This window comes from Aythya marila (genome assembly GCF_965140915.1).
Source record: "Aythya marila genome assembly, chromosome: 1".
Lineage (NCBI taxonomy): Eukaryota > Metazoa > Chordata > Aves > Anseriformes > Anatidae > Aythya > Aythya marila.
In genome coordinates, this window is record NC_139042.1 from 38,958,738 (window position 1) to 38,986,052 (window position 27,315).

The window sequence follows — 27,315 nt, forward strand, 5'->3', positions numbered from 1 at the left end:
AATCTTGACCAAGTCAGTCTGGAAAAGACTTGTATTTTTAAGATGTACCATTATAAATGTTAACTGCGCACATGAGTCACCTCCCTTAAAAATATATAATTTTGCTAGGCTTGCTTCCAGAAGCATGGAAAAAGACAAGACAAGGAGATTTTTTTTCTCTTGTTTTTAAGATGCATGGCAGAGAATGGCTTCTTCTTTGACTATTAGATTCATAAATATCTGTTTAACAGCACAAAGTCTAAATAAGAAAAACTTCTTCCCCCCCCTCCCCCCCCCTCCCCCCCCCCGCAATACACTAACAAAACCCCATGCACTGTTCAAACCATTATTCTTCTGTAAAAGACAATAGTTAAGAGGGTTGCAATTAAGTGTTAAATCCCAGTCAGGTTAGCAAATGTAAATTATGTAATTTTCCTTATTTATACAGTCAGAACTACTGCTCCCTCTCCCTCTCTTTCTGTCTCTATCCCTCTCTTTCTCCCTCTATCTCTTAGCTGTTATTGGAGAGGGATGTTGGGGGCAGTTTTACTGTGTTTAAATGAGACTGAGGAATTCTATAACTTTCTAAATAAATGATCAGGCAGTATGAATGCCAGTCAATGTGCTGGTTAATATATGGCTCTACAGAGCAGACACAAAACTTGGCAATTAAAAATACTCATTGACTATTACAAAAACTGCAATTACTTCAACATTTCTTTTAGCAATGGAGTGAAAAATGACTTACAGGGATCAGAGGCTTTCATTCACTGCATACACAGAAAAAACTATCTAAAACAGAAAAAAAAAAGAAAATCTAAACTCACATCTTTCTGGTGAAAGGGTGATTTTTTAGCCTGACAATTCAACAGGACTGAATTCTAAATTCATGCTGTAAATACATTACAAAATGTACACTGGCTTTATTTCAACATCACTCTAAAGCCTTTGTTCATGCCAGGAAAGGTCCATTTGTTACTTCGAGGAAGTCTCACAGAAAGGTTCTTTCAAAACTTTCTGAATAATTAAGGTAGTGATGCACAGCAGGATTTTTATTGCAGACATATCTGGTACAGGTATCCAGATGCTGGCAGTGGGGTTCTGCAGGGCTCATCTGTGAGAAGAGGCCGGGGCTGCCCCATGCCAGACACAGCTGGTTTCAGCTGGCTCCAATGGCCCCACCACAGGGCTCACTTCAGGGAAAGCCTATTTAGGAAAGAGCAAAACACTGCGTGGCAGTTTGAGCATTGAGGGGAAAAAGTGCGAGAAACAGCCCTGTGTACAGCAAAGTCAGAGAAGGAGTGGAAGAGCTGCTCCATGCACTGGAGCAGAGATTCCTTTGCAGCTGGTGGAGGAGACTATGGTGGAGCAGATTTATCCTGAAGGCCTATAGGCCATGGGAAGGAGTTCATGCTGGAATAAAGGAGAAGTGCGAAGGGGAAGGAGTGGCAGAGAGGAACTGTTGCAGACTTACTGCATCATCCATTCCCCATCGCTTTTGAGAGTGAGGTTTGAGGAAACAGCAGCAAAGGAGTGAAGGTGAGCATGGGAAATGGGGGAGGTAGGGTGTTGTATTAAAATTTATCTTTGTTTCTTAATAACTGAATCTATTTTAATTGCCAATACTTTATTTATTTATTTATTTTCCTCAAGTCCCTGTGACAGATGCTGGTGAGCAATCTTCCAGTCTTTTTCCTGAACCAGAGCTTTATCAGCTTATTTTCTTATTCTGTTGCACAGAGGAAGAGGAGTGAGTGAGTGGCTGGGCAGGAGTTTGTCCCCTAGCGAAGGCTAATCCACCACAACAAGGAAATTAAATAAAGGTGTATGACTCATATTGTGCTATAGTAATTGTAAAATGAGACGTGGTTTACCCCTTTGGCAGTGTCTTTAATTTTCTTGTACATCCCACTTTTGCCAAATACTATCAGTATATTTTACAATCAGTAATTTTTTTTTTTGCTTTGCTTTATTTTTAGCAATAAAATACACCTAAACCTGTGTGAAAGCAGATGACTGAACATGAAATTAATTCCAGAAGGCTTAAGTATTGTACTTCCATTGTTCACAAATCAGCTGTATGAGTACTGTACATAATAGAAACAAGGTGAGACCTGTGTACCCAAAAGCTGTTTCTTTTTACCAGCTACAGGAGGTAGCCTAATAAACACATAAAACAACATAAACTTGTGTTGCTTTTAATTAATAATCAGTATGCAACAGGATATTACCTTTATGGAGTTTGTGTCTCAAGTATTTTCTTCATCATTAAACCTGTATTTTTTCAAATTTTCCTCAGTGAAAGCTATGAATGCTTTCTATAGTGTTAAATGTTTTTGTGACAGCAGTATGCAAGTTCTATATGACGAAGGTACTAGAATCCATTAGTTATGCTTTCTAATAGGCAAAACTGATATGAAAGATCTGAAGAGACTTCTGCGATCAAACAAATCAGAAAACAGATATTCCCAATGTAAGAATATGATTTCCAGAGGTCAGAGGTACAGATACAACAGCAACAGGGAAACACAAGGAAAGAGATACCAAAATTACCTCTGAACATGGTGGAGAACTTCTTAGAGATAGATTAGAAAGGAAAGAAAAATACTTAACGTTTTCTCCATTAGACATTCTTAAACACATTCTTAAATCCTGTAACCCATCTGCAAAATAATACTGAATTCCCATACCTATTTAACTCATGATAAATATCTTAAGTATGAGACACTATACAAGCAGCAAGAGATGTATAAATATATTGCCAAGGAAGTATTTCAGGCTTACTGATCTAATATTAGTCATCTAAGTCTGTTTAGAGGCTTCTTTTTTACAAAGACTTCCTCCAAAAATTCTCACTACTCTAAGACGCACCTATTTTTGCAGGATATTAATCACTTGATGTCAATTTCTTTCCACCAACCATAGGAGGAGCTACATTTCCAGTTTACAATTTGGCAACAATTAGACAACTGAGCAGATTGAGATAATTCCTTTTCAAGTTAATCAGAGGCAACCAATTTCTGGAAAAATAGCATCTTCTCTTTGCCAAAGGGAAGCTAATGCAGTCAGCTTTGTAATGTATATTGTAATGTATAAAATGTAAATTTCCTTGCTTTAACTATGTCTTCTTTATCTTTAATAACTTTGATTTAAACCCCATCACAAAACTAGTTCCACAGCCCTCCAAAAGAAAAAAAACACAGACTAAGCACCAACACAAAGTTTGGAAGGTTTACCAGGATTTTAAAAGCCAATCTTTGCAGAAAATTGTTAGGCTACAGGCATCACTACAAACACTAAAACAAGGTGTTTTTTCTTTTCTTTTCTTTTCTTTTCTTTTCTTTTCTTTTCTTTTCTTTTCTTTTCTTTTCTTTTCTTTTCTTTTCTTTTCTTTTCTTTTCTTTTCTTTTCTTTTCTTTTCTTTTTTCTTTTCTTTTCTTTTCTTTTCTTTGAGGGGATATTCTGGTTAATGGGTAGATTTTGAGACTGCAGGTTAAATTCATTCATTACTTCAACCAGTTTAACTCTAGAGGGAATGCAAAGAGTGGCGTAAGTGGTGAATGGATGACATCTATTCATTAATTCTGTTGCAGAGTAGAAACAAAACTATTTTTAAATATAAACAGCATGAACACTGAACTTTTAAATCAGAACTCAGAAAACGATCTCCCATTGAACAGACTACAGCATATTATCTCATTTCATAGCAGTAAAGAATAATTTCACAGTCCACCAAAGCAATGAGGAACTGCAGTGAAAATGTGAAAATTAGCAATAAAACACCAGGGTGTTTAGATATAGTGTAAAACACCCTAACAAAATTTTCACCTTGCATCTTTGACCACCCAGGAAGTAGCTTTAATTAATACAAATTGAAGCCTCATGTAATGGAGGAAAAAACTGTATATTTTGGAAAAGATACTACACTGTGAAAATTTTCCTCCTATTTATTGCAGTTTTTAATCATATGTGACTATGAGAAAAATTGTTTATACAACAGTAGCCTGGAAAAAAAAATAATAATTGGAAAACATTTTCAATTAAAAGTTTTGTTTTGTTTTTTACTTATTAAATTCTGACACGTATGTTAAAAAAAAAAAAAAAAAAAAAAAAAGTCAATCTTGATTCTTGAAAGTAGTCTTCTTAAGAAGTGAATTGTATGAAAGACTTGATCCTCTGTGGTCTTTTACCTTGAGTAATCATTTAGACTCTTGCAAAGGCAATGTAAATCACTGCTAAGTCAGATTATCCACTCAAAGAAGACAGCAGTCAAGTAAGACAGCAACTATTATCATAGTTCCTGTGAAGTCAATAGGACTGTGACAATTCATATGAGTAGATCTGCTCCTGAGACTACTTCAGCCACTTTGCACAAGTGTAAACAACTTCATAGAGCAGAGAGGAATCTGATGGCAAACAGGCAGATTGTGACTGGCAGTAACAGAAATACACAGAAAGGCTGCTCAGTTAGAGCACTTCAACACATCTGACTATAGAATGATTTTGCAGAAGGGGAAATTCATATTTGTTCATTCTGTGTCAAGTGCTAATGTCAAAATCTGCCCATCATGATACAGCCTATTTCTACAATCTACAGCTTTCTACTATCTTCATGAGAGTTACCACAAGGGTATATGGAAAAATGGAAAATGTTTAGTTCTGAATGATTTTTAATTTTTTTTTTATGCAAAACTGAATCTTTCCAAAGAAACAATGAATAACTTATTAGTTGTTTTCATTCATATGTCTCTGGATTGTGAATAAAATATATTAAACAATCGGGTTTAATACAAAACAGGCTGAAATCTACTTCATAAATGATACAGGGTTTTTGATAGCAGGAGATTATATTTGTCTTTTCAGAAGCAAGAAAAAAGCATGAGTCCCTTTATTTATTTGCTTTTCAAACTGATGTATAAATAATGTAATGGTCATAAGACTTTGTTCCACAACACATATGAACAATTTGAAGTTTTATAAACTGTTCCTAAGTAAACTTACTGTTAACTGTGCATTACATGCATTATACTAAGGCAGGTCTTTTACTTTTCTTTTCTTTTCTTTTCTTTTCTTTTCTTTTCTTTTCTTTTCTTTTCTTTTCTTTTCTTTTCTTTTCTTTTCTTTTCTTTTCTTTTCTTTTCTTTTCTTTTCTTTTTTCTTTTCTTTTCTTTTCTTTTCTTTGAGGGGATATTCTGGTTAATGGGTAGATTTTGAGACTGCAGGTTAAATTCATTCATTACTTCAACCAGTTTAACTCTAGAGGGAATGCAAAGAGTGGCGTAAGTGGTGAATGGATGACATCTATTCATTAATTCTGTTGCAGAGTAGAAACAAAACTATTTTTAAATATAAACAGCATGAACACTGAACTTTTAAATCAGAACTCAGAAAACGATCTCCCATTGAACAGACTACAGCATATTATCTCATTTCATAGCAGTAAAGAATAATTTCACAGTCCACCAAAGCAATGAGGAACTGCAGTGAAAATGTGAAAATTAGCAATAAAACACCAGGGTGTTTAGATATAGTGTAAAACACCCTAACAAAATTTTCACCTTGCATCTTTGACCACCCAGGAAGTAGCTTTAATTAATACAAATTGAAGCCTCATGTAATGGAGGAAAAAACTGTATATTTTGGAAAAGATACTACACTGTGAAAATTTTCCTCCTATTTATTGCAGTTTTTAATCATATGTGACTATGAGAAAAATTGTTTATACAACAGTAGCCTGGAAAAAAAAATAATAATTGGAAAACATTTTCAATTAAAAGTTTTGTTTTGTTTTTTACTTATTAAATTCTGACACGTATGTTAAAAAAAAAAAAAAAAAAAAAAAAAGTCAATCTTGATTCTTGAAAGTAGTCTTCTTAAGAAGTGAATTGTATGAAAGACTTGATCCTCTGTGGTCTTTTACCTTGAGTAATCATTTAGACTCTTGCAAAGGCAATGTAAATCACTGCTAAGTCAGATTATCCACTCAAAGAAGACAGCAGTCAAGTAAGACAGCAACTATTATCATAGTTCCTGTGAAGTCAATAGGACTGTGACAATTCATATGAGTAGATCTGCTCCTGAGACTACTTCAGCCACTTTGCACAAGTGTAAACAACTTCATAGAGCAGAGAGGAATCTGATGGCAAACAGGCAGATTGTGACTGGCAGTAACAGAAATACACAGAAAGGCTGCTCAGTTAGAGCACTTCAACACATCTGACTATAGAATGATTTTGCAGAAGGGGAAATTCATATTTGTTCATTCTGTGTCAAGTGCTAATGTCAAAATCTGCCCATCATGATACACCCTATTTCTACAATCTACAGCTTTCTACTATCTTCATGAGAGTTACCACAAGGGTATATGGAAAAATGGAAAATGTTTAGTTCTGAATGATTTTTAATTTTTTTTTTATGCAAAACTGAATCTTTCCAAAGAAACAATGAATAACTTATTAGTTGTTTTCATTCATATGTCTCTGGATTGTGAATAAAATATATTAAACAATCGGGTTTAATACAAAACAGGCTGAAATCTACTTCATAAATGATACAGGGTTTTTGATAGCAGGAGATTATATTTGTCTTTTCAGAAGCAAGAAAAAAGCATGAGTCCCTTTATTTATTTGCTTTTCAAACTGATGTATAAATAATGTAATGGTCATAAGACTTTGTTCCACAACACATATGAACAATTTGAAGTTTTATAAACTGTTCCTAAGTAAACTTACTGTTAACTGTGCATTACATGCATTATACTAAGGCAGGTCTTTTACTTTTCTTTTCTTTTCTTTTCTTTTCTTTTCTTTTCTTTTCTTTTCTTTTCTTTTCTTTTCTTTTCTTTTCTTTTCTTTTCTTTTCTTTTCTTTTCTTTTCTTTTCTTTTCTTTTCTTTTCTCTTCTCTTCTCTTCTCTTCTCTTCTCTTCTCTTCTCTTCTCTTCTCTTCTCTTCTCTTCTCTGGTCATATTTTATTTGTCATGTCATATGATCTGCTCTTTTTTCTCCTTTGAGTTTTCTCTTAAATTGACAAGTTTTTAACATTTAAAATGAGCCCTCTTCCTTTTTTTCTTTTTTTTTTATCTTTTTTTTCTTTTGCTTTTTTTTTTTTTTTCCTTTAATAACCAGAAAAATCCCTTTTTGATCTTTGAGATTCCACCAAGTAATTTAGTCATAAATAAATGATGGCAAAATAAGCACATGTAATAAAGACAGCTATAGATAGTGTCTGGATCAATATGAACATTATAGCTTTCACAGCCTTTTTAACTCAAAGGAAACCCTTGCCAGTCATACAGAAAATCGTTGAGCTTCTACTCCACCAACATCTTCTCATTAAGAAATTGTCACACAATGTAATGAGAAGACTCTCCTCAGAACTTCAAAGGGAAATTGTATCATGCTGACACATCTTAAGACAAAGTCTTTCATTTTAGAAACATAATGAGGCTTTAAATATCATTATGATGAAGATGCAAGGGGAAAAATACAATGGAAGAGAAGCTTTTATACACTTCTTAATCAGGAAATTTAATAATTATTTATTTGTATGGGTTGGATTTTTAGTTTATTTGTTTGTTGGTTTTGTTTTAAATCCCCCTTAAAACACTATTCACCATGCTATCTCAAATGACCTCCTCTTTTTTAAGCTATTTTCAGTCCAAAGTAGTGTGTTTTCCTAAAAACTGTTGTGAAAGAACTTCTCAAATACATAGCAGTAGAGGCATCAGCATTATCCAGTTTGTCCTTTGTCTCTGGAATAAACACATTTCTGTTTTTTTTGTTTTGTTTTTGTTTTTGTTTTATGACCTCAATAATAAATCTCCTAATAGCTTTTAAAAAGCTACATTTCTATTTTCCGTACTTCTTTGATCCTAAAATGATGTGGAAGCCAACTACTTCGGCAAAGGAAATCAGTACGTTTTAAATGGAGTACCTATTTAAATTACATAGAATACAAGGCTTACACAATTCACTTTCATCAAATACAAGAGCTGAAAACTTCCCAGTATTCTCTAGTCCCACAATAAATTATTGTGGGACACAACTAAACACTCAGTGAAACAAACAACAACAACAAAAAAAGCAAACACAAAATAAAATCAAACTAGTTAGGTAGAGGTAGATAGCTTTTTTCGTATTAGGAAATTTTGTTCGCTGGTAAAAGACAATAATAAAACATATGAAATATGTAATAGAGATTTTATTTTCCATGCTTTTGAGACATCTATGTACCAAACTCAGAAATGTAATCTATCAGGAATATAACCTGAAAATTGAAAACAGGTGTGATGAGAAGAACAGATCTCTTTTAAAAGAAGTCAACCACCTAATCCTGATCTGTCAACAGCTGGTAGGTTCATGCCAACTTCCATTCACTTCCAGGACTCAATTTTGTTTATTTTGCAATGATAAGCAGTCAAGCTATTTTAAGATATACTTTAGGATGGAAAAGCCTCAGATCTTATAGATGAACTGTCAGTTTGAGGCTGAGAAGGACAAATACTGTATGTGGGCTCATTCTACAAAAACAAAGAGATTAGAATTCTAAGTCTTGAGTAAGAGAACTGTGAGAAGACATCTCTGTTACTGTGTTTTCGTCTTGCTTCCAGATTTAAACTAAATATTGTAACTTATCTGGAGTGTTCATAAAGCTGTAAAGTAAAAGAAATTACAACAGCAGAGCATTGTTAAAATTAGGACAAAGGGCTGCTATGTCAATATTAAAAATAATAATAATAAAATAACTTCTTGTTTTCAATATAAAACTACATAATCCCTACCACAGAGCACCCTTGATGAAAGTACTTCATTGATTAAGAAGAATCAATTCCTCACTTACATCACCAAAACTATCATCTCAACAACTGAAAAGAATAAGATACTGTAATTGCACTAGATGGATTTGTGTCTTATAGAAGCAAAAGTTGTTTTTATTTCAGGAATTCTCTGTAGTCTGAATCATCAATGATTTTCATGTTTATATATATTCTTTTTTTTTTCTTTACATTATTTAGTAGACTTGTAATCCTGACAGTTTGTGTCCAAGATCACAACTGGTGTATAGGAAAAAATCTCTAATATTTTTGATGCAGACAAGAAACTGCACTTATAATTTTCAAGTGCACTGCTGTAAAGGACAGAAATGTCTCAGTAAGTATCCTTGGCCTCTAAAAAAACAACAAAAAATATCTTCCAGAGTGATATAGCAAAGGCATTGAGTTGTCTCAAAATGTTCAGAAAATAGTTTAAATTTGGTATGTGGGGTGCAGAAGCTCACTGTCATTCTCACCTTCAGTTGATTTGGGATTAAGAAAAAGTTTTGGAGGGGCTTTAATACCTGTGAGTGTATTGCCAAATACTAATGATAAATGTATTACAAGTGACTGTTGATTTCTGTAATTATGAATGTATATTCTACTTCAATCATGGATAATATTTTATAATATTTTGATGGAGTAAAGTTACTTCTCACTTTCAGGAAGAAAGTAGTACAAGAGATTTTATTACAGAGACAATATCCATATAAATTACAAAAAGCACACCTTTGATTTTTTCTGTATTTTTAACTTTCCTGAGGCATAATTCTGAATCTCATACATAACAAAAAACACAATATGGTTCATAAAGATCAGTCAGTAGAAAGGTGAACACTGCTGTACAGTAAAGCTACTGCTAACTTTATACTGGTAAGCATGCCATAACAATACTGTATACTTTGATACAATACTGTACCAAAGGCCTGACTTTTATTTTGATTCACTCAGCTTTCACTAGCACACTACATTGATTAATTTTAGCTATTCTTAACTCTTATTAAACTCCTCAAAATGTATACAACAGAATAAGAATGTTCAAAGTTTACTCCAGTTACTCTTCCTGCCCTAGACAGTTCCTCCCTTGAGAGAACATTAAGAAACCTATATCCGGCAAATTGAACTATAAGAAATGGTACTGTGATATCACTCATTACAGTTTCAAACTTTTTTTTTTTTTCTTAATGGGTTTTATTTTCCCAGAAAAACTTTTAATGTTATATCACCCAGTACTCAATTTCTTTCAGCACTCGACTTCTATTTGGGCTCATGAATTTGTTTCTTTAAAAATAATGGAAGTTCCTAACATTCTTTTCTCCCATTGTTTCAAATACTTTAAGTCCTCTGCCTTAGTTCCTGATCATCTCCAGAAAAGATTTTGTATCCTATTTATAATTTTTCTTCATGTCTAGTCTCTTCTGATTCCCCATATACTACTAAATGAACTAATTTGTATTCACTCTTTATTCCATTGAACAGACACTACCATATATGTCTTAATTAGCTCAATATTAATTTCAGCATTTATGCATAATGAATATATCAGCATTTATTTCTGTAGGCTATCAGATTTTCTTTTTCCATCAGCATGCTTTTTTATATATTTTATATATATATTATATATATTATATACATATGTTGTATAAAACTTAAACAGAATTATTCAGGGATTAGACATAGTCATTTAACTCAATAATCTATTAGTCTGACTGTCAATACTAGCAAGGTAGGGATGACGTGAAATAGGACAAATGTCTTTGTGGAAGCATAATTTCCTTACTGTTTCAAAAATACTATTAGCTGAAAAGAGAGTCAGATTTTATGTTATTTTTATTTTATTTTATAAAAGAAAAAAAAAAAGGCAAAGTAAATATAAAGATTATGGATTGCAAATTGTTTAGAGAGACTTCCCATCCTTCCTATGATAAAATCCAAAAGGATGAGGTGGAGTTCTGCAAAAAGACCAGTGTCCAAAAAAGGCTGCTTGTCTTTCCAACCCTTTAAAAAAGCCCTTCCCACACAACCCCCAGAAAAAAAAAAAATAAATAAAATAAAATAAAATAAAATAAAATAAAATAAAATAAAATAAAATAAAATAAAATAAAATAAAATAAAATAAAATAAAATAAAATAAAAGAGAGAGAGAGAAAATAAAAAGGATGCCTCTAAAAATCCAATTCTGTGGTATAAAAAATGAATATTCAGAGTCTGCTGAGTGTGAAAATAAAACACTCAATAAGGTTAAAGAACATTGAATTCTGGGAAACCTATAGAATATAAGCTACAGCACAGATAATCATTAGGCAATGAGAAAGATCTGGCAAGATTTCTGTAACAAAATTAATGCTGATAACTGCATCCTCAGTTTAGAAGTACAAGTGGGATTCAGGATAAAAAAAGAACTATGTCCTGCTTAAGTACTGACAGAATATAATACTGTATGTTGAAAAGGACACTATTAATAGGCCAATCTTTTCTGCAAGTTGGAGAAATTATTTTAATTTATATAAGATATATGACTATTCAATTCAAAGGATAAAACTTTGTACCCTATAAAAACATTAAAGGAATCATTCTGATTTGTAAAATTAAGCCTTAAGGCTAGGAATATGATTTCTTAAAACAACAAACTAAAACTCCATGACTTGGTCCAAATTATATCAGTCTGGATTTGTCAGCCTGGAGAAAAGGAGGCTTAGGAGTGACCTTATCGCTCTTTATAAGTACATTAAAGGAGGCTGTAGCGAGGTGGGGGTTGGTCTATTTTCCCACATGCCTGGTGACAGGACGAGGGGGAACGGGCTAAAGTTGTGTCAGGGGAGTTTTAGGTTGGATATTAGGAAGAACTTCTTTACTGAAAGGGTTGTGAGGCATTGGAATGGGCTGCCCAGGGAAGTGGTGGAGTCACCATCCCTGGAGCTCTTGAAAATATGTTTAGATGTACAGCTTAGTGATATGGTTTAGTGGAGGACTGGTTAGTGTTAGGTCAGAGGTTGGACTCGATGATCTTGAGGTCTCTTCCAACCTAGAAATTCTGTGATTCTGTGATATTTTCTGATAATCTTTTATCTTTCCACCTACTGAGGTGTCACTCCATGCTTTCACATAATCTCATTTTTGTAGCGGGTTTGTTTTCTGTGATCACTTGGCCACTTGGGACAGTTTTCCTCTGTGTCTTGAAAAGTCTCCTCTATCTGCTTTCTTGCTGTTCAGACTCTATACAAAAATAAATACCTACCACATTTAGAGTGCTTGAGTTTTTCCAGCTTCTGCAGTTGTGCAACTTTATACCTGTGTCAATTAACTGAATTAAATAGGTACTTACATTATTTACTAATCACTTATAAACTTGCATGCAATGATGATGCAATTTCACATCTTGATTTAAATCTCTAGAATAGCTGTCTTAAACCAAATAAAAACAGACATGCAACACTAATACAGAATATTATTTCACTAGGAAAAATGCTGACATCAGCAAAAGGAGTAAAAAACATTAAACAGTGCTAAAAATCACTAAGTTATCAGTTCCAAAACCTATCAGACCACTGTTAGTCCATTGTCAAAACAATATTTACAGTCTTTCCTCTGTTTTGAGCCCTTTAGCCTTCCTGTATTCTTCTCAGTTTCTAAGAACTCTCTCCAAGGCTCCTTGTTTATGATAATTCTTCCTGATTCAGCAGTAGCCTGATTCTAATCCACACTACATATAAACCATAACCCTTCACACAACATTTTTTCTAGGAATCATTTTAGGAACAGGAAAGAGAAAACCAACAATCCTTCTGCTGCTTCATGTTCCTCATCCTTAGTGTACCATATCTTTCAACTGTTTAGATCCAACTGAACTGTCCATACTTAAGTCTGTCTCTGTCCACAAGGAGTTTCCAGGGAATTCTGCTGCAAAGCATCATTACATTTGTTCTATTTTTCCAAAATATCAAGAAAACTTCAGTCACATCTGCATTTTCATACCTAATCAGCTCAAATGTCCATACATTATTTTCATGTATATTTCATTATCATGTACATTTTCATGCACCCAGAGGAAAAAATAAAAATACAGGAAATCAGCTTGTAACTTATTTCCTCTAATTATAAGAAAATGCTGCAAGGAAATCATAATAGTATAGCTAGTATAGCTATAGTAGCAGCAGTAGTAGAAGCATAGTATAGCTACCTGCTTCTGAAATTTATTTTAAAAATGAAAAATTCATTAGGGCAGAAAACAACAACTTAGTCTATTCACTTCCCCAAAATCATTTTAAAGAGTAACAATTCTGACCAGTCTTCCATTTGCAAATGGCATGAGGTGACAATAGACAAATATATTGATTTTTTTCTTTGTAAAAGCACTAAAGAAAACATTTTTCTCCCTCTTGCAAAAAAAATTTTTTGAAAAAAAAAATCCCTGTACTTAAGTCAGAAGACTGAAAGCAATCGTGAATAGACCCAGAGTCATGAAAGAAAAATCATGAAAGAAAAACTCATGAAAGAAAAAGGATATTAGAGTTCAAAAGATCGCATTTTCTATCCATTTTCCACAATACAGAAATAACTACACTTGTTTCTATCCTAGCTGATAATCAGTCTAATTTCAAAAACTTGCATCAGTGAACTTTTCAAAACTTTATTCAACACCTCTAACCCAGTGCTTAGGTATCCTTACTGTTTCAAGGTATTTTCTAATGTCTAATTTAAATCTTGCTTTCTGATTTAAGTTTTTATTTGTTATGACCTCAGAAGTTTTGTATTGTATAGATTATCAACCACAGTTCTTTATATCTTTCCCCACAAATTTCTTCATATATCTGGTCATTCTTACAGCACTCCTATAGGGAACTCTTCTCACTTGGTGCTCATCTTTATATTTCGGATTCTCAACAGCTGAGCTATATCCTTGCAGTTACCTAATACCAGAAATCAAATAAAATGGTCAGCATTTCCCTTAAAGGTTAGACTTAAAAAAAGAAAATACATGTCTACCTGTAGCACAAACAATCCAGGTTATTATTGCAGACTGATGTATTGCAGCCTACGAGGACCCAGGTCTTGATCATGTTAATTATGGTACAACAGCAACACTGTTATTTACTGAAGTTACAACAATTAGTCGGAGGTTCCAGTGTATTCCCTTTCTTAAAAACACAAAAATATTTTGTGATTTTTGAAATTAACAGATAGAGAATCCTGGAACACAGAGGTGTGTGTGTGTGTGTGTGTGTGTATGCATATATATATATATATATATATATCTTCACATATATACATACTTTGAATACTTACTGGGTAGGCTAATTTGAGATTACAAATCAATTTCACCTGAAGAAAAAGAAAGACAACAAAGAAGAAGGGAAAAAAAAATCTATGTAATTTTTTATGATGTGTGTTGGTGGGTTTTGGTTTTTGTTTTTGTTTTTGATGTATACATATTTACACATATGCATGTATGAACACATTTAAACATTTAAATGTATGAATTAGATTTTTAATAACTCCAGTTTTACAAATTAACATTTTGAGTTTCATTCATGTTAATACTGCCATCACTGGAAATTCTCTGGCAGTACAATCATAATTTGCAGCGTCATATGTTACATGCATACATAAATACGGGTTCTTTCTCAAGGAAAGATTTTTAATTATTCACTGATGGTCCTCATATTATGACACCTTTTGCATGGTTGACCCTGAGGCAATTCTGGGGAGACATGTATTCTTCAACGAAAGGCGTCATTGCAGTTTGCAGGAGCTATATACATGGGACTGCATGTGCACTGCAGCTTGCACAGCTGTGCTTTGCCAATTATACCTAGCTAGCTCACATACGGTGGTAACAGGGAATCTAGCATAAGCAAGTATTTTGCAAGGTTCTGCAGCTCTTCTCACATCCAGTGCTGAATGAATTGACAGTTTGGTTGAGTATGTCTACAGGAGTTGTCCCTTTGACCGCAGTTCTGACATACCCATATGAATAACTCTGCGAACTACTTCTTAGCTCTGGAACATGCATCTTCACAGATGCAAAGGGCTCATGGAAATATATTAATAGAATCATAGAATGGCTTAGGTTGGAAGGGACCTTAAAGATCATCTTATTCCAACCCCACTGCCATAGGCAAGGATACCACCCACTAATTAAGGTTGGCCATGGCCCCACCCAGCCTGGCCTTGAACACCTCCAGGGATGGGGCATCCACAGTTTCTCTTGGTAACTTGTGCCAGTGCCTCACTACCCTTACAGTGAAGAATTTTCTCCTAATGTCTAGTCTAAATAAATCTTCTTTTAGTTTAAGACCATTTCCCCCTGTCCTTATCTACATGAGTAAAGAGCCCTTCTCCATCTTTTTTATAAGACCCCTTTAAGTACTAAAAGGCCACAATGAGGTATCCCCACAGCCTTCTCTCCTCTAGGCTGAACATTGTGAGCTCTCTCAGCCTGTCTTCGTAGGAGAGGTGCTCCAGCCCTCTAATCATCTTTGTGGCCCTCTTCTAGACTCACTCTAACAGGTCCACATCTTTCTTGTGCTGGGGGCTCCAAACCTGGATGCTGTACTCCAGGTGGGGGCCTTACAAGGACAGAGTAGAGGGGGACAATAACCTCCCTCGACCTGCTGGTCACACCTGTGTTGATGCTGCCCAGGATGCAGTTGGCCTTCTGGGCTGCAAGTGTGCACTGCTGGCTCACATCAAGCCTTTCATCTACCAGAACCCCCAAGTCCTTCTCCACAGGGCTGCTCTCAATAAGTTCTTCTCCCAGACCATACTCTTGTCTGGTCTTGCCCTTGAGTCAAGGCAACCTGACCTTGCCCTGCGCCTTGCACATGGACTTGTTGAACCTCATTTGGTTCACATGGTCCCACTTCTCCAGCCTGTCCAGGTCCTTTTGAATAGCATCTCTTCCTTCTTTGGTATCAACCACCCCATATTAATTAACGATATTAATTACTTCTATCCAAGAATTAAATAGACAAATATAAATAAAATGTATTTCTCACTGTGTCAGTAAATACAGTAAATTATGAAGCACACACTTTGGAGATTCCATCATGTTCACAGTTTACTTCAGTCCAACTAGACAATGAAATGTCAACATTTCTGTTCATCACAAATATGTTGTTGTTTCTTATTTTAGAAGAAAACTTTGCAGTTTTCTCAGTCTCCAGAACTGCAGAAAATCATCAATATTTTTGCATTTCCCAATCTCCAAAGTCAGCCTACTGACTGGAAATATGCTTTATATGATACTTTATCTATATGATTTTCAGTTTCCTATGCTTCAGAATTTTTCTCTATTTTAAATATAATGTACAATTCTGTATATATCTGTTTTACAGCTCTGAAACTTCTATAATTTCAGAGGTTTCCATTTATGTAACAATAAAAGGTAAAGAAAGTACCTGATATATTTCCTGCACAATATATATAATTCCCTTGCCCGCAAGATCTTAAAGTACTTAACAAGTCTCCATATCATTAGTTTAAAAAAAAGTTAAGAATTTTCCCTATTTGTGTGTGAGCGCACAAGCATGTGTTTAATGTATGACTTCCTAAAGAAGATGGCCATCTTAATGAACTTAGGCAAGATACAGATAGATAGATAGTTATCGATATGTATGTATATATCCATATAAACCTATCTACATGTCTCTACATATGATTATATTATATATCCATAGATATAGATGTATACGTATATATATATAATATATATTTTTATATATACATATATATAAGTATATACATGCATATATATATCTGTATACAAAAATATATGCATATGTATCTTTACATACACATGCGCACAGGCACACATATCCCTTATAGAATAAAGACTCAACAGTTCAAAGCACCATACATTCAAAGCAGTCTCATGATACATTACAGCATAATATATTTAATATATTTCTTATTAAAGATTATGACAAGTTTACAATATTTCCAATGTAAATTAATTTTTTCCTCTTTTTTAACTACTTGACAATTGTGCTGTTTCATTTTACATGAATCAGAGTTAAAGGAATCACAGAATCACAGAATTGTCTAGGTTGGAAGAGACCTCCCAGATTACCTAGTCCAACCTCTGACCTAACACTAACCAGTCCTCCACTAAACCATATCACTAAACTCTACATCTAAACGTCTTTTAAAGACCTCCAGGGATGGTGACTCCACCACTTCCCTGGGCAGCCCATTCCAATGCCTCACAACCCTTTCAGTAAAGAAGTTCTTCCTAATATCCAACCTAAACCTCCCCTGACACAACTTTAGCCCGTTCCCCCTCATCCTGTCACCAGGCATGTGGGAGAATAGACCAACCCCCACCTCACTACAGCCTCCTTTAAGGTATCTGTAGAGAGCAATAGGGTCACCCCTGAGCCTTCTCTTCTCCAGGCTGAACAATCCCCGCTCCCTCAGCCACTCCTCTAAGACTTGTTCTCCAGACCCCTCACCAGCTTCGTTGCCCTTCTCTGGATTCTCTCGAGCACCTCCATGTTCTTCTTGTAGTGAGGGGCCCAAAACTGAACACAGTCCTTGAGGTGCGGCCTCACCAGAGCTGAGTGCAGGGGGACAATCACTTCCCTAATCCTGCTGGCCACGCTGCTTCTTATGCAAGCCAGGATGCTGTTGGCCTTCTTGGCCACCTGAGCACACTGCTGGCTCATATTCAGCCAACTACCAATACTCCCAGGTCCTTCTCCGCCAGGCAGCTTTCTAACCACTCAGCCTGTAGTGCTGCTTGGGGTTGTTGTGCCCCAGGTGTAGGACCCAATGTCTGGGGAGAAATAATAATGCCCATATAGAATGATATATGCATGAAAAAATACGTAATAAATACATACACACATGTGTATGTGTATGAATATTGAAGGAATGATTCCTCTATGAGATATTCCTTGGTACTCAATTATTTTTTTATATATATATATATATTTTTTTTTATATATATATTTTTTTTTTCAGGACATTACAGTATTTAAGGGATCAAAACCTGTAAATGGATACAAACTTAGAATGGACTTAGTATGGACAGAGTCACATCAGGCGTTAAAAGGATGCTTGGCATTTTGTTCTTTTTTTTTTTCTTTTTTCTTTTTTTTTTTTTTTTTTCCTACCACCATGTCTGGAAGAAAACTGCAAAGCCATTGTCTTGCTTAAAATGCAGTGAACATAAATACATATTTTATTTTCTTATTACTATTTTCTATATGTAGCTATAGGTTATTTACAGCATATTTTTGGCATTCTCATTATCTTTAGTTGTGTACTATGACAGAAGGAATCCTGTTCACAGTCCCCATGTTGCCTTTCTGTTGTACCTATATATACCTCACTTGGCCTTTCAATTTAATCCTGTACTAATGTTTCCTTTCCAATTCTGATTTTAAATGAGCTTGGGAAAAGTTGTTTCTGAAACAGCGATTTAGCTCATTTTCTGGGCCTAGAGGAATATAACTAACCGATTTATTGCCCAATGGATATTGTAATTGTTGCAAAACATGATGTATTCCCAGAACAGTGATAACAGTATGGCATTTTGAAAATATGCCTCCCAGCATTCCATTGAAATTAATGAAGCATCATTAAATAGTTGCAGTTCTTAAGCATGTTGTATGTTCTAGCACACAAAGTATTATTGACAAACTTCTAGATGTCAGGAGGTAATATTTGTCAAGTCAATGCCAAATAAAGTAATAGCTTTAGAAGAGGTATTTTAATAATATTCCAAGCTTCATCTCTTTAACATGCACATTAAGAATATGTAATGGAGAATGAGAAATGGTTGAGTTGACTTCAAGCATGCAAATAATTTTTAAGTCACCATACAAAGATTAAAAATTATCAGGAAGAACACCCAAAGCAGTAGGAAAACGTACCTAACTAAGACTACTGCTTTCAAAAGACTTCCTTGATAAGAAACAAACAAAACAGAAAAATAAATACTAGCCCTTCTCTAATAACTGTATATGAGATTATTTGGGAATATATATACTCAATTAGAAATAGGATGTCCCTGCTGTAATTTGAAATTCCCCAACAAAATTAGAAGATAGGACACTTTTCTAGATCAGGTAGCAAGCATTTTCAGTTTTCTTTAAAATTCAGATGTGACACACTGGAAGGAAGGGATGCCATTCTGAGGGACCTTGATAAACTTGAGAAGTGGACCTGTGCAAACCTTTTGAAGTCCAACAAGGCAAGGTGCCAGGTCCTGCATCTAGGTCAGGGCAATCCCAACCACAAATACAGGCTGTGCAGAGAACGGATTGAGAACAGCCTTGAGGAGAAGGAGCAGGGAGCTGGTTAATGAGAAGCTCAACATGAGCTGGCATTGTGTGCTTGCAGCCCAGAAAGCCAACCATGTCCTGGGCTGCATTAAAAGCAGCATAGCCAGCAGGTTGAGGGAGATGATTCTGCCCCTCCATCTGCTCTTGTGAGACCCCCACCTGGAGTATTGTGTTCACCTCTAGGATCCCCAGAAGGACATAGAGCTATTAGAATGAATCCAGAGGAAGGCCACAACAACAATCAAAGGACTGGAGCATGTCTCATATGAAGACAAGCTGAGGGAGATGGGATTGTTCAGGTAGGTACAATAAAGAAGAGGAGCTCTTTATCAGGAATGTAGTGATACGACAAGGAGTAATGGCTTTAAACTAAAAGAGGTTAGAATTAGATTAGATATAAGGAAGAAATTCACTCAGAGGGTGGTGCGACACTGGAACACGTTGCCAGAGAAGCTGGGGATGCCCCATCCCTGGAAGTGTTCAAGGTCAGACTGGCTGGGGCTTTGAGCAACCTGGTCTAGTGGAAGGTGCCCATGGCAGGGGGTTTGTAATAAGATGATCTTTAAGGTTCCCTCCAACCCAAACCATTCTATGATTCTGTCATGTAGATTTTTACATTAAACAATGGGTGTTAGAGATACTGAATAGCTCCTATTGGAATATAATTTTGAAACTTAAGGCACAAGAAATACATCTTCAAAAGCTAGTAAAACTAAACCAGTTGAAAACTACACTCAGGTTTGGGATTCTAATTTTCTACCATATGTTAGATGATATTCTTGTAATGTAATGTTAGATGAGGACTCAATTCACACTTCAGCCAAAGCTCATCTGCTGTCCAAAATGCCATGTACTGTTCTATAATCTGGCTTGATAATTAAGTCTGCAGATTCTTCAAGGAAAATCAGAAACAGGGAGATTCATGTCATTTTGAACTCAGTCATACATTATGACAGAATTTAGGAAACCAAGGCTCAAGGTTTCCTTTAAAAGGAATATCTAGCTTCCTAATCATGAAAATGCTATCCTAGACACGTAATTTTGTTTTTGCCATCTAAATTAAGCACTTCTAAGCAGAGTTTAAAATATTCACATTACAGCACAGGTTTTATGAAAATACCTGTTTTATCTCATATGACACACACTTGCCCTTATAACATGAAAAGCTTTCTTTAAGTGGTCCTTTTTTGGTATTGGTTGCTGATGCTCTGGATTTTGCTAGTAATGCAAAAAATAATTACTATTTATGGTCTTCATTTTCTGAAACAGTTTATTTAAGCAGTGCATGGAAGGAGTATCCTCAAGTTTTCATGTTAATAGGCCAACATTCCATTATTGTCATGTTTTTGTTTATAAGGTACTTACTAGTCTCCATCTGGCTGGTGTTCTAAGCAATAGTGAAAGTCTATCTTTACTCATGCTAGACAAATGGCTTGGAATTTATTGATTAAGACTTTTTTTTTTTTTTTCATATAATGGTCTGTCAATCAAAATTCAAGCAGATATTCTATTTTATTCACCAAATACTACATTAATGTTTCATTTTATGTACTGTTATTAAACTGCTAAATCGGTTAACAAAAAACCTTAAATGGCCATAAACAGAAATAGGACATGCAAGAAATACTAGCAATGAAAAATATTAGAGGTAATTATATATTGGAGGCAAAACATATATATATAAAATTTAGATACACATTGCTAAATATTTTCATTCACTTTTCTAATTGGGGATATTTATAATAGCAAGGTTTAACTTGCTCTTTTAAGCATGTCATTAAAGCAATATTTTAATTTCTATAATGCTTTCCCAATCCTACTTGTCTGCATAAACAGTTCACTGTCACTCTACTACATGTAACTGTTTAAGCAGGCATCATCCACCTGAAAGAGTCAAAATTTCATGGATTCTGTACTGATCATGTCACCAATAACATGTGATTGACTCCATGAGTTGAAATGTTAAACGAGAAGTATAAATATCTGTATGCCATTTGCTCCATGCTATCAAAAAAAAGAAAGGCAGAACAATGTGTTGCACCTAACCTGAGAATGCAAACAATTCCTCTGAGAATGCAAACAAAATCATCACCTTGGCAATATACCCTACTTAGATAAAAGCACAGATGTCAGCTATATGACAACTTAAATTGACAGCATCTTTTTTCTTTTTTTTTTTTTAATAAGTAAAACAATAACAAACAAATAAATAAATAAACAAAGCCTTATTGCTTCTAATTATTTAGTAACCAAAGGGTTCCAAATCTTGCTGCTACACAAAATCATGTCAGAATAGTGATAAAATATAACAATTTAAAGACCCATCATTTTGAGATATATATTTTTATACATTTTCATAATAACTATTATTTTACTTTAACTCAGTGTTTCATGACAACAATAAAGCAAAATAAAACAAAACCACATAATGTCTTCATAGTTTCTTGTGCAAGGTACACTCATTATAATGTTAGGTACGAGTCCAAAATGCCACTTGAGACAGGTTATGAGACAGGTTGTCAGAACTTGGAAATGTAAAGCTTGATGATCTTTATTTAATAAAATTCTACAAATAATACAAGATTAAGTTCTTCAGAAATATTGTCCTACGAATATACAAATGGAACGTAATACTGAAAACCTGTATCTTAAAAAATTAACCCGGGGCGGGGGGGAGGGTCTTTCCACAAGCAATATAAACCTTTTGTGAGCATGGAGCATGGTAAGCTTTCTAATTATCTCAAACAAGGAGAGTGCTATTTTTCAGCTAGAAGATGCTCATACACCAGCGTGGTAGACAGGAGTCTAGAGTAAATACATTAGCTTAGATTTAATGTTTGCCTTGTCAATTGAAAGTCCAAGTCTTTGTGAAAAGGAAAAGACTTGGTCCCATAATATTCATATCATCAAGTGGTTATTCAGCATCTGGCAGACATCAAAAGAAAGTAACAAGCGATCATCTTCACTGGGGACCAAAGCAAGAAAAAATAATAATAATATTCTGATAAAAACAGCAGGGAAAAGGTAGTGTAATTTTGAGATGCTAGAATAATATGAAAATCCTTGATTTTTATCATACATAATATCAGCTTAGAGAGCTGTTTACAAATGGTATAAAGGAGTTTGCACTGTTTAGTTTACTCTTGAGTCTCACTAGTTTGGAAACCTCCTGCCTCATTTGCAAAGTGAAAAAAATAGCACTGAACTTTGACCAGGACCAACCCATTTACCTAGTGAAATCTTAACTAACTGAAAGCATAAGGGTCTTCAAGTGTAATTTGACTTTAGAATTCAGACAAGCAAGAATGACATGTGTCCATCACCTCAGCAAAATGATAGCAATTTCCTATGTTGAATTAATAGCACTGAAACGTGCCTGATTTCAGCAGCTGTTGGAAGCAGCAGGGTTGCTTCAGTCGGAATAAAGAAAGACTTCCACCTCCCCAGATAAATGCATTCATATCAAACAGTGCATGCCAACAGTCGGCAGTACCCTGCTCTTATGTTAACAGTGATTAATCACACTGCTGATTGGTTCTCAACTATATTCACTTCTGTGCTCACTGTCGACAAGATCACTGAGCTGCATGTGAAAAGCTCTGTATGAGCTGCAGAAGGAAAGGACAGCAATCCCTGAAGAATTATTAAAGTCAGTATGAGGACTTTTCAGCACTTTATATAAGCTTAACTGAGGTCAGGTGTCAGTGATTCACCACTGTCCCCCTGAGACCAATACTATTTTGCACCCCGCTACTGACAATACTGGCCAAGTAGCAAAATTCAGTTTTATTGGTGGAACATTGGTGGAATTACAGCATGGGGAAAAAAGAAGACAATCAACTTCATATACTTAATAAGTGATCTGCAAGTGCAGTAATAAATGAATATAGGAAAATTGATAGGAAATGGATACATAGTTATACAGTGGCACTAACTTGATAATTTGTCACAGGCATATTATTATTTAACCCTTCTTCCACTGCCTGTTATTTTAGCCTTACACAAGTTATACATCTAATCTAATCGTTCAATTCACCTCTAAAGATAAAAGAGAAAGATCCTCCAAAGAACAATTTCCACAACATAAATTAGATGCCCTGGACACTCTCTTGATTCACTCTCTTGAGACTGTTTTTTCCATACTGTCCATAGAAATGACCTGGGATTACGAGTTTTGACCTAGCACCTAACTTTAAGATTGCTAACTTTTGTGAGAGAAAACAAGTTTGTCCAAAAACAAATTCTGCTTTCACTCACTAGGTTCTTTCATCCTGTTGATGAATCTATTTCTATCTCTGATTCTTTGTCTACAGGCTTTGGTTAGATTGTTGAAAGTATTTGGAATATGATTGGGCATTACAGCAAACTGATCTTATCTCTCCAGTGTAGCACTGTCCTTAAAGAGTATCCTTAAAGAGTATTCTAGTATCATTGGTATCTCATCTCTGTTGGATTTGTATAGAGCCTGTATTGACTGAAATAAAAGGACCTGTATTGACTGAAATAATTTACTATTCAGTGTTCTTACAAATCACCTTCTTCCCCTCTGTTTCTGCTCTTTGATCTGGTGCTTGTATTGATAACTCTTAAATTTGGCTCTGTTTGAGCTCATCCACTGCTGCAAGAAAAATGGTTTTTGAAAAATGAAAACTCAGACTACGTACAAAGTGCTGTGGAGGTCACCTCATTAAAGTTTTGCTGTAGGTTACTGAACAGTAGCAAAACAGACAGTTTTAAAGGCATCTGTTACTTAGCCACACATCCTTGTGGATTTTGGTCTCTGTAACTCCTGACAGCTGCTTAAGTCATTACCATATCCTCATCAATGTAATCAGTACCCTAAGGCTGCCCTACCTCTCAAATTCACAATCTGCAATGCTGCTCACTTCAGTGCTTTGGGGCATATTAGCAACTCAAGCTTTTTCTGCTTTGATGTGCATGTTCTGTACCACTGACCCCAAAATATGCAGGTCTAATGAATTGGCTTTAATAGTTTTCTTACCCACTTAAATGTTTTTGTTTTAATTGGCTATACTACCATGTGTCCTGAACTACACTGAAAAGTTCAGAGCATAGATGCTAATGGAGCCTTTCTAATTACTGCATAATAAACAAAGGTCTATCAGAGCAATTTCAGAGGTTAGATTTCACAATTAGTAACCCCTTTAATAAAAATCAACTAAAAATTTCACACACAATGAAAGTAATCTACACCAAAAATATTTTCAAATATCTATTATTTTTTCTGAAGCATTTATATAAATTCTTTCAGCCACAATAAAATTATTATTTTCTGCATTCCCTTTTAATCTACCTGCAAACAGCTGCAACCTCAGCTTTATCACAATGTCCCTGAAGTGTACTTAACTTTCATGGATCACCACTCTGGGCCTGAACTTGATTTCTCTTTTCATTTACTTGAAGAAGCACTGATAAGTGAGGGACAGGGTCATGCCATCTACTGGCAAGTTTTATATTCTGGCTTGAATGGATCAGAATCTGATGATTTGTCTTAGTAAACTCCAACATGTTTTCAAACTAAGTCTTTCTTTTTTTTGTTGATATTATATTTTCTATTACATAGTTGTCAGTAAAAGTATTATTTCTAATGAAGACAGGAAGTGGAGCAGCTGGTCTTATTTTTAGCCCTGTGCCACCTGCCTTGTACATCAATAACACCAGCTAAACACACCTCCATCATTGCTAGCATGTTTACCTGTGATCACGATAACATGGTGAAAGTTAACAATTATGGTAGGTCACCCTGTGATGTCAATAAACTGCGGGTTAGGCTTGAGCAAGGTCATAGAACATATATATACATTATAACTTTAGTTGTCTGCTTCCTTTATTCTCTCCAGAATATTTATCTGTCTATGTTGCATACACTAACTATAATTAAAACAACACCTGATGTTAAGATAGTGAGCATGGTTACACATTTAAATATTCAGTTGCTAGAAAATGTAAATAACTTCAAGAAAAAATATTGAGACATTTCACTGCCATTTCCACTTACACATTTAGATAACATTTCTCAGCAATGCAGTGTGATATCACACTTTTCTTCCTAAAAATATAGCTACAACAACATCCAATTTTCTCCACAGTTCCACCTGGCCTCAAACATTGTATTTTTAAATTTCAAATGTTTATTGAAAAATATTCCCTTAGTAAATAAAAGTTCACATTAATTGCAGAGTCTGCAAAAAGACAAAAAGACCTTTTAATAAACAGGCACAAAGTAATCCAGTATTTTTATTTTCTTTTCCTAAAAGAAGAAAAAAAAAAAAGAGAGAGAGATTACTTCAATGCTGCACTATACTGCTGCCACCGATTACTGTAGAAAATATATTAGAGCCTCTTCTCTCTAAAACAATTATTTCCATTCTAGCCTATATATAGGTTTTGTACTTTAGTTGTAATTCCCATTCCAGCTTATATAGCCTACGTAATTTACTCAAAATGCATGTTTTTGTAGACATAAATGTAATCTATGAAAAATAATAATGTTTTTATTTTGGTTATTATTTTCATTCTTGTCTTACCGAATGAAATTTGCTTGATTTATTTGTCTTACATCAATGAAATTTACTAATTACACATAAGGAACACTAAACCTGGTTTATACAATTCCCGATCTTGAATTGATTATGAGGTAATTCTTAATAGCGAATTCTTAATGGACAGTTATTTAACTATCTGTAAAACTAATGCAAAAATAAGCAATTACCAATCTGGTAGAGGAAAAAAAGGAGAAAGAGAAGGGGCAGGGGCGGGGCAGGGCAGGGCAGGGCAGGGCAGGGCAGGGCAGGGCAGGGCAGGGCAGGGCAGGGCAGGGCAGGGAAGGGAAGGGAAGGGAAGGGAAGGGAAGGGAAGGGAAGGGAAGGGAAGGGAAGGGAAGGGAAGGGAAGGGAAGGGAAGGGAAGGGAAGGGAAGGGAAGGGAAGGGAAGGGAAGGGAAGGGAAGGGAAGGGAAGGGAAGGGAAGGGAAGGGAAGGGAAGGAAGAACTTACACAACATGGTGGGAACAAACCATTTAAGTCAGTGAAAATATAAGCATCAAATAGATTTTTATACCTTGTCTGGCTAAATTCAATAGTTAAGAATGCCACAGCTGATCACTTTTTTTTCTAGAAGTGCGTCACTGTTCCAGTGGGTAAACTGATTTTTGATGGAATACAGCAAGGGAATATCACTGAGACACAATAGACGAAACAGACATGCAGAGTTGAAGCACAAATGGAGGAATAATTGAAATTCCAACAATCTTTGGATAATATTTCACTTGCTGGGTGTTTTTGTGATTGATTAATAAAGCTTCTCTTCCTGACTGCAGATCTCTGTTATATGAAAAGAGGATTTTTTCACAGGTGAAAATGAGGAGGTAAATATGACTATACATCCAACTTTCTCATTTATGTATTCCTTTATGACATCTCTTAAATATATGCATTAATATTTTTTAATAAAATGTTAATGCAGAATGTGTACAGAATTACCTCGATTTCAATTTTTGTGAGATTAGGCCTTAACATTAAAAAAAAAGAAGAAAAAAATAGAACAAAAAACTTTGAATAATTGCTTTAGAATAAAGCAAGTATGCACTCTCTCATTCAGTACATATTTATATTTACATTTAATTTCCATGCTTAAAGGGCTTGTATTCCAATTTCCAAACTGAACTTTAATGCAAGCTGTGGGTAAAGAATATCATCTTCATTAAGCATCAACCAGCAATCAAACAAATAAGAACATTTCAAAGTAGTATTCCCACCCTGCAGGGTTCCAGTGAAGGAAATAATAAAGTGAAATATGAAAAATAAAACTGTTCTTCAAGAAGAACAGATCTAATTAAAAGGAAGACCTAACAACTTCATGGATTAATTGGGAACCAACTGAGATAATTAGACCTCTGGGAGTAAGATTACACCCATCATAAATGCTTTTTTCACAACTACAGGTTAAGTGCTTAAAGCTTTAATTGGGGGCAGCACTAAAAGGAAAGTGGAACTTGCACAGAAGAATTAATATTTGGTGAAGCAATATCCTGAAGTACTTTGGCATCGTTAAAAAACACATTATTTTTCCCCCAAGTGCGTGGGATTCTTGGAGCCAAATTGACAACAGTGGTTACAATTTGTACCAATCAAAAAATGCTCACACTATTATACTTTGACCTATAAACCACATGTAGCTACTCTGTACATTAGTAGTTCAAATACAGTTTCACCC

General features: G+C 34.8%; 1 protein-coding gene and 1 long non-coding RNA gene across 2 annotated transcripts in view; one reads left to right on the forward strand and one right to left on the reverse strand.

The window, feature by feature from the left end:
• PCDH9 (protocadherin 9) overlaps positions 1-27,315 on the reverse strand; it is a gene marked incomplete at its 3' end in the record, with an annotated part of 749,604 nt that overhangs the window by 335,893 nt on the left and 386,396 nt on the right. The gene's annotated exons all lie outside the window — the stretch shown is intronic.
• Positions 1,409-27,315, forward strand: part of LOC309875327 — a 57,645-nt gene continuing 31,738 nt past the window's right edge. The window contains exon 1 of the long non-coding RNA XR_014317013.1: positions 1,409-1,518. This is a non-coding gene — a long non-coding RNA (uncharacterized lncRNA). The remainder of the gene's footprint in view (positions 1,519-27,315) is intronic.